Genomic DNA, 8,959 nt, shown 5'->3' with positions numbered 1-8,959 from the left:
GTGGGGATGCCAGATCGGAACTGGGGGCCGCTTCCCATTGAGGGTCACGCGGCTCGGTGATGTAGAACCACCCCGACTGCCACCCTTTGATGGTTTCCACAAAGGAGCCCTCGAGCCATGTGACGTTGGCCATCTTTCCCACCATGGCGCCTCTGCACTCCGCTTGCCGGCCACCCACTACCTTCGGCTTGACGTTGAAGGTCTTTAGCCATAGGCAGAAGTGGGGCTTGATGTGGAGGAAGACCTCGCACACGACGATGAACGCCGAGATGTTGAGGATGAAGTTCGGGGCCAAATCATGGAAATCCAGGCCGTAGTACAACATGAGCCCCCGGACAAATGGGTGAAGTGGGAAGCCCAGTCCGCGGAGGAAATGGGGGAGGAACACCACCCTCTCATGGGGCCTGGGGGTGGGGATGAGCTGCCCCTCATCTGGGAGCCGGTGCGCAATGTCGTTAGACAAGTATCCGACCTTCCTCAACTTTGTGATGTGCCTCTCCGTGATGGAGGAGGCCATCCACCTGCCTCCCGCTCCGGACATGGCTGGATAAGGTTGAGGTGGAAAGTGCGGACTTGGGCGCTGGAGCTCGAGTGCGTGGAGATGGATAAGCAAAAGGAGGAAGAAGGCGTAAATGGAAAGAGTGGATCTTTATCCCCTTATATGGGCGGACGAAACTATGCGCCCCCACCAGCCTGATGAAACTTGCTTATCTCCCAAGCGTCGTGATTAATGGCGCGGTTGGGTTACCCACGCCCGTATTGATGAGAATCCCGGAATAAGGGGACACGATCTCTGCTTTGACAAGACGTGCCAAGGAAACCGCCTCGCTAAACGCGTTGAGGTGGGATAGTAGAATGATTCGAATAAACACTTGGGCGTGGCATGATGTCATGCTGCGGAATATGTCAGCAGATTAGATTTGTACAAATGTTATTCTCTCTACGGTGGTATGTGGAACTTATTTTGCAGAGCCGGACACTATCCTTGTGTTCAACATCTTCTATGAAGTATTCGAAGGAGGAACCCGCCTTCCAATGCCGAAAACAATTTGCGCGCCGGACTCGTCATCATTGAAGCCTGGTTCAGGGGCTACTGAGGGATTCCTGGATTAGGGGGTGTCCGGATGACCGGACTATGACCTTTGGCCGGACTCCCGGACTATGAAGATACAAGATTGAAGACTTCGTCCTGTGTCCGGATGGGACTTTCCTTGGCGTGGAAGGCAAGCTTGGCGATACAGATATGTAGATCTCCTCCCATTGTAACCGACTCTGTGTAACCCTAGCCCTCTCCGGTGTCTATATAAACCGTAGGGTTTTAGTCCGTAGGACAAACAACAATCATACCATAGGCTAGCTTCTAGGGTTTAGCCTCTCTGATCTCGTGGTAGATCTACTCTTGTACTACCCATATCATCAATATTAATCAAGTAGGAGTAGGGTTTTACCTCCATCGAGAGGGCCTGAACCTGGGTAAAAACATCGTGTCCCTTGTCTCCTGTTACCATCTGCCTAGACGCACAGTTCGGGACCCCCTACCCGAGATCCGCCGGTTTTGACACCGACACCAGCCATCTGGCTCGAGCGAAGGCCAGCGCGGCGGCTTGCTCGCTCGTGAGTCATGCTCAGGCCAGCCTGCCAACCCGTGCGGAGGCCAGCGCGGCGTCCGGCCCGTCCGGCGGAGCGGCGGCCAACTCGCTCATCACCGGCGCCACCGACAAACACGCATCAGTACTGTTTGAAGTAATGTTCAGGAAAAATAATGATTTGAGGGGGAATAACAGGATAGAAGGTCAGATGTGGGTCCCTCGTGTCAACGGTCAAACGAAATGTGTTGGTTTAAGCTGCCTCATTAGCACGGATGTGTGGGCCAACCTTGTCATAAATGGGTTTAAACGAACCTAATCAGTAGGAGTACTAGGTAGTAGTTTTTGGCGTGGATTAAGAATTTTTGGGTATGTTTTTGCTATTTTTTGTACAATAGATTCTTCCTAGGGCTGGTTGAAAGTGGTAGTTTTTTGTTAAATACTCTACATATTGTAAGTAGGAGTGAAAGCTAAGACTTGGAAGCCAATAAGCAAGGCTAGTTACATATTGCATATGTGTACATGATTGAAAGTAAATATCAACCATGAGTGACTAATATCTTGATGGAAAACTCGAAACTATGGAATACTAGGGAAAAAATGCATGGTTGGAAATACTAGCAATGTTCATGTGCGTTGCAACGAATCATAATTAGAATAATACTTATTCACAAACTTGATACAAACCACTCTAATTTTGATATACATATGTCACTAGAGATATATTATGTTCCAATTAGAATATATTCCTTGGGCTGTTTTGGTGAGGTCAGGGAGGGATGTGGTTGGTTTTAAGATACTAATTATGGGTTTTTCTGCAAATTGGTAGACATGTGGGATGTTGGTGAGAAAAGGCAACAACTTACCTCACAATCCTTAGATGTAGATCTAATGGTCAGAAACGACGGATGGCAGACACACCATCATCACCAACTTAGTCTTGTGTATGAGTACTAGCAAGATCTGTGCATTGCACAGAACATCAAGATGCATTTTTTTATAAAACACTTGTTGTGATTGACCCTTGCGGGAGTAATCCCATGTGTAAAAACTAATGATATCTCGAGAAACATGAGATAAGGTGAAGAGGAGTGGGGTGTGGTGGTGATTAGTGGTCAGACTAAGCGGAGGCATGGGGATTGATGACGCCGGCAGCGTCCACAAGGCCAGCTTGTTCCAGGGGCTTCCTTTCTTAATTGCTCAACAATGAGGTTTGTTGGAGATAAGGATGAATGAGGGAAGGCCTTGTCTGCAAATGTGGAGAGGGGTGCGGGTATCTTTTAGTTTAATTTCCATCCGTCAGATATAGATCGTACGGTCTATATTGCAAGATGGCACACGTACCATCATCACCAACTCGGTTTTTTATAAGAGAAGAAATATAAGTATGGAGATACAAACGTATTATCGATACTTGCTTCCGTAAACTAGCATCTACATTCTATTCAACGCCTCAGCATGTGGGGCCTTAGCACAATGACTTCTCGACTGTGTAAAACAAAGATTTTCCCGTCGCTGATAAGGAGGGGTGACGGCGGAGCGCTTTTTGGCTTGCTCTAGTCCTAGTAGTCATACTAGGTGGTCTAAGCACGTGTAGATTTATTCTTTTTCACGTCTCGTGTTCGCTGTACTGCCACGACTGTTGATGAATAGACGGTTAGTTATTCACGTGGAAACCCTTGTTGAGCGTGTTTGCAAGAGAGAGAGAGAGAGACAGTGTGCGTGTGTGATATGTTAGAGATTGAGGCAATGATAACAAATTCTTTGTGTCTATTTGTGTGGAGGATAGAGAGAGACATGTACATGGGGCTTTGTGTTGTGTAACGTGGAGACACATATACATAAATAGAGAGTCAGTGTGTGAGATACACATGCGGACATGGGGAGAGATGAGGATCCAGATAAATGGGTGTCTGTGCGTGTCTGGGTGTGTTTGTGCACGCGTTTTGTGTGTGAGAGGGAGTGTGTGTATGTGGAGTAGAGAGACCACTGATGATGTAAACCTAGTATAAGGGAAGGGGGAATGGTGTGACATGTGTAGTAGCGAGATAGCACGGGTGCGGGCGGGGGGAGCAGACTATTTGGAAGAGACATCGAGTGTGTGTGTGGGACAGGGGTGTGAGAGCGAGAGAGATAGAGAGAGCTAGCGACGGAGAGAGAGGGAGAGAGAGGAAGAGAGAGGAAGTGAGGGGGCGAGAGGGGTCGTTTGTGTCCATAAATGGCGTATAGATAGGGAGACAATGTTGATGTTGTCCGAAATTGGCCTATGTACGGAGACGCAAGGGAAGCGAGTCATAGTGTGTGTGGTAGGGACTTCATGAGAGATCTAGAATAGATGGTGTAGAGAACAATTTGCGAAATCGAGAACGATGATACATTAGGGAGCTATGGAAAGAGTCATGACATATATGTCTACAGGGAAGGAGCTGGGGCGGGTCCGCATGCGGGAGAGATAGAAAGAGGAGAGTGGTACACAAGGAGACAAACTATGCTTGTTTGCAGCGGGAGTGGTGTGTGAGGTGAGTGCGCGAGAACCACATAACTAGGGAGATAGATGTTGGAAATATGCCCTAGAGGCAATAATAAAAGGATTATTATTATATTTCCTTATTCATGATAATTGTCTTTTATTCATGCTATAACTGTATTGTCCGGAAATCGTAATACACGTGTGAATACATAGACCATAACATGTCCCTAGTGAGCCTCTAGTTGACTAGCTCGTTGGTCAACAAATAGTCATGGTTTCCTGACTATGGACATTAGATGTCATTGACAACGGGATCACATCATTAGGAGAATGATGTGATGGACAAGACCCAATCCTAAGCATAGCACAAGATCGTTTAGTTCGTTTTGCTAGAGCTTTTTCAATGTCAAGTATCTCTTCCTTAGACCATGAGATCGTGTAACTCCCGGATACCGTAAGAGTGCTTTGGGTGTACCAAACATCACAACGTAACTGGGTGACTATAAAGGTGCACTATAGGTATCTCCGAAAGTGTCTGTTGGGTTGACACGGATCGAGACTGGGATTTGTCACTCCGTATGATGGAGAGGTATCTCTGGGCCCACTCGGTAATGCATCATCATAATGAGCTCAAAGTGACCAAGTGTTTGGTCACGGGATCATGCATTATGGTACGAGTAAAGTGACTTGCCGGTAACGGGACTGAATGAGGTATTGGGATACCGACGATCGAGTCTCGGGCAAGTAACGTACTGATTGACAAAGGGAATTGTATACGGGGTTGTTCAAATCCTCAACATCGTGGTTCATCCGATGAGATCATCGAGGAGCATGTGGGAACCAACATGGGTATCCAGATCCCGCTGTTGGTTATTGCCCGAGAGCCGTCTCGGTCATGTCTACGTGTCTCCCGAACCCGTAGGGTCTACACACTTAAGGTTCGGTGACGCTAGGGTTGTATGAATATGAGTATGCAGCATACCGAATGTTGTTCGGAGTCCCGGATGAGATCCCGGACGTCACGAGGAGTTCCGGAATGGTCACCCGGTATTGTACCGGGACCACCGGAAGGGTCCCGGGGGTCCACCGGGTGGGGCCACCCATCCCGGAGGGCCCTAAGGGCCGAAGTGGGGAGGGGAACCAGCCCTTAGTGGGCTGGTGCGCCCCCCTAGGCCCACCCCCTGCGCCTAGGGTTGAAACCCTAGGGTGGGGTGGGGGGGGGGGGCGCCCCACTTGCCTTGGGGGGTACTCCACCCCCCTTGGCCGCCGCCCCCTTGGGAGATTAGATCTCCCAGGGCCGGAGCCCCCCTGGGGGCCTATATAAAGGGAGGGGGGAGGGGGGCAGCCGCACCCTGAAGTCCTGGCGCCCCCTCCCCCTACTACACCTCTTCCTCCTCTGTCACGTGCTTGGCGAAGCCCTGCCGGAGTGCTGCTGTTCCACCACCACCACGCCGTTGTGCTGCTGCTGGAGCCATCATCATCAACCTCTCCTTTCCCCTTGCTGGATCAAGACGGAGGAGACGTTACGCTGACCGTACGTGTTGAACGCGGAGGTGTCGTCCGTTCGGCGCTAGGATCTCCGGTGATAGGATCACGACGAGAATGACTACTTCAACCCCGTTCTTTTGAACGCTTCCGCGCGATCTACAAAGTGGTATGTAGATGCAATCTCTCTCCCATGACTCATTGCTTAGATGAACTCATAGATGGATCTTGGTGAAACCGTAGGAAATTTTTTAATTTTCTGCAACATTCCCCAACAGTGGCATCATGAGCTAGGTCTATGCGTAGTTCTCTATTGCACGAGTAGAACACAATTTTGTTTTCGGCATAGATCTTATCAACTTGCTTGCCGCTACTAGTCTTATCTTGCTTCAGCGGTATTGTGGGATGAAGCGGCCCGGACCAACCTTACACGTACGCTTACGTGAGACCGGTTCCACCGACTGACATGCACTAGTTGCATAAGGTGGCTGGTGGGTGTCTGTCTCTCCCACTTTAGTTGGAGCGGATTCGATGAAAAGGGTCCTTATGAAGGGTAAATAGAAGTTGACAAGATCACGTTGTGGTTATTCGTAGGTAAGAAAACGTTCTTGCTAGAACCCAATTGCAGCCACGTAAAAGATGCAACAACAATTAGAGGACGTCTAACTTGTTTTTGCAGCAATTGTCATGTGATGTGATATGGCCAGAAGTTGTGATGAATGATGAATGATATATTGTGATGTATGAGATCATGTTCTTGTAATAGGAATCACGACTTGCATGTCGATGAGTATGACAACTGGCAGGAGCCATAGGAGTTGTCTTTATTTTTGTATGACCTGCGTGTCATTGAAGAACGCCATGTAAATTACTTTACTTTATTGCTAAACGCGTTAGCCATAGAAGTAGAAGTAGTCATTGGCGTGACAACTTCATGAAGACACAATGATGGAGATCATGATGATGGAGATCATGGTGTCATGCCGGTGACGAAGATGATCATGGAGCCCCGAAGATGGAGATCGAAGGAGCTATATGATATTGACCATATCATGTCACTACTATATAATTGCATGTGATGTTTATTATGTTTTATGCATCTTGTTTACTTAGAACAACGGTAGTAAATAAGATGATCCCTTATAATAATTTCAAGAAAGTGTTCCCCCTAACTGTGCACCGTTGCTAAAGTTCGTCGTTTCGAAGCACCACGTGATGATCGGGTGTGATAGATCCTTACGTTCACATACAACGGGTGTAAGATAGATTTACACATGCAGAACACTTAGGGTTAACTTGACAAGCCTAGCATGTACAGACATGGCCTCGCAACACAAGAGACCGAAAGGTCGAACATGAGTCATATAGAAGATACGATCAACATGGAGATGTTCACCGATGATGACTAGTCCGTCTCACGTGATGATCGGACACGGCCTAGTCGACTCGGATCGTGTAACACTTAGATGACTAGAGGGATGTCTGATCTGAGTGGGAGTTCATTAAATAATTTGATTGGATGAACTTAACTATCATGAACTTAGTCTAAAACTTTTGCAAAATATGTCTTGTAGATCAAATGGCCAACGCTCATGTCAACATGAACTTCAACGCATTCCTAGAGAAAACCAAGCTGAAAGATGATGGCAGCAACTATTCGGACTGGGTCCGGAACATGAGGATCATCCTCATAGCAGCCAGGAAACAATATGTCCTAGAAGGACCGCTAGGTGATGCACCCGTCCCAGAGAACCAAGACATTATGAATGCTTGGCAGTCTCGCGCTGATGATCACTCCCTCATTCAGTGCGGCATGCTTTACAGCTTAGAACCGGGGCTCCAAAAGCGTTTTGAGCAACACAGAGCATATGAGATGTTCGAGGAGCTGAAACTAGTTTTCCAAGCTCATGCCCGGGTAGAGAGATATGAAGTCTCCGACAAGTTCTATAGTTGTAAGATGGAGGAAAATAGTTCTGTCAGTGAGCACATACTCAAAATGTCTGGGTTGCACAACCACCTGTCCCAGCTGGACATTAACCTCCCGGATGAGGCGGTCATTGACAGAATCCTTCAGTTGCTCCCACCAAGCTACAAGAGCTTTGCGATGAACTACAATATGCAGGGGATGGTAAAAACCATTCCTGAAGTATTTTCAATGCTGAAGTCAGCAGAGGTTGAAATCAAGAAAGAACATCAAGTGTTGATGGTCAATAAGACCACTAAGTTCAAGAAGGGCAAGGGTAAGAAGAACTTCAAGAAGGACGACAAAGATGTTGCCGCGCCCGGTAAGCCAGTTACCAGGAAGAAGTCAAAGAATGGACCCAAGCCTGAAACTGAGTGCTTTTATTGCAAGGGGAAGGGTCACTAGAAGCGGAACTGCCCCAAATACTTAGCAGATAAGAAGGCCGGCAACACTAAAGGTATATTTTATATACATGTAATTGATGTGTACCTCACCAGTACTCGTAGTAACTCCTGGGTATTTGATACCGGTGCCGTTGCTCACATTTGTAACTCACAACAGGAGCTGCGGAATAAGCGGAGACTGGTGAAGGACGAGGTGACGATGCGCGTCGGGAATGGTTCCAAGGTCGATGTGATCGCCGTCGGCACGCTACCTCTACATTTACCTACGGGATTAGTTTTAAACCTCAATACTTGTTATTTAGTGCCAAGTTTGAGCATGAACATTGTATCTGGATCTCGTTTAATACGAGATGGCTACTCATTTAAATCCGAGAATAATAGTTGTTCTATTTATATGAGAGATATCTTTTATGGTCATGCCCCAATGGTCAATGGTTTATTCTTAATGAATCTCGAACGTAATGTTACACATATTCATAGCGTGAATACCAAAAGATGTAAAGTTGATAACGATAGTCCCACATACTTGTGGCACTGCCGCCTTGGTCACATTGGTGTCAAGCGTATGAAGAAGCTCCATGCTGATGGACTTTTAGAGTCCCTCGATTATGAATCATTTGACACATGCGAACCATGCCTCATGGGAAAAATGACCAAGACCCCGTTCTCCGGAACAATGGAGCGAGCAACCAACTTGTTGGAAATCATACATACCGATGTGTGCGGTCCAATGAGCGTTGAGGCTCGCGGAGGATATCGTTATGTTCTCACTCTCACTGATGACTTGAGTAGATATGGGTATGTCTACTTGATGAAACACAAGTCTGAGACCTTTGAAAAGTTCAAGGAATTTCAGAATGAAGTAGAGAATCAACGTGACCGAAAGATAAAATTCTTACGATCGGATCGTGGAGGAGAATATTTAAGTCACAAATTTGGTACACACTTAAGAAAATGTGGAATCGTTTGACAACTCACGCTGCCTGGAACACCTCAGCGTAACGGTGTGTCCGAACGTCGTAATCGCACTCTATTGGATATGGTGCGATCT

This window comes from Triticum aestivum, chromosome 1B, assembly GCF_018294505.1.
Source record: "Triticum aestivum cultivar Chinese Spring chromosome 1B, IWGSC CS RefSeq v2.1, whole genome shotgun sequence".
Classification (NCBI taxonomy): domain Eukaryota; kingdom Viridiplantae; phylum Streptophyta; class Magnoliopsida; order Poales; family Poaceae; genus Triticum; species Triticum aestivum.
This window is presented reverse-complemented; position numbering follows the sequence as displayed.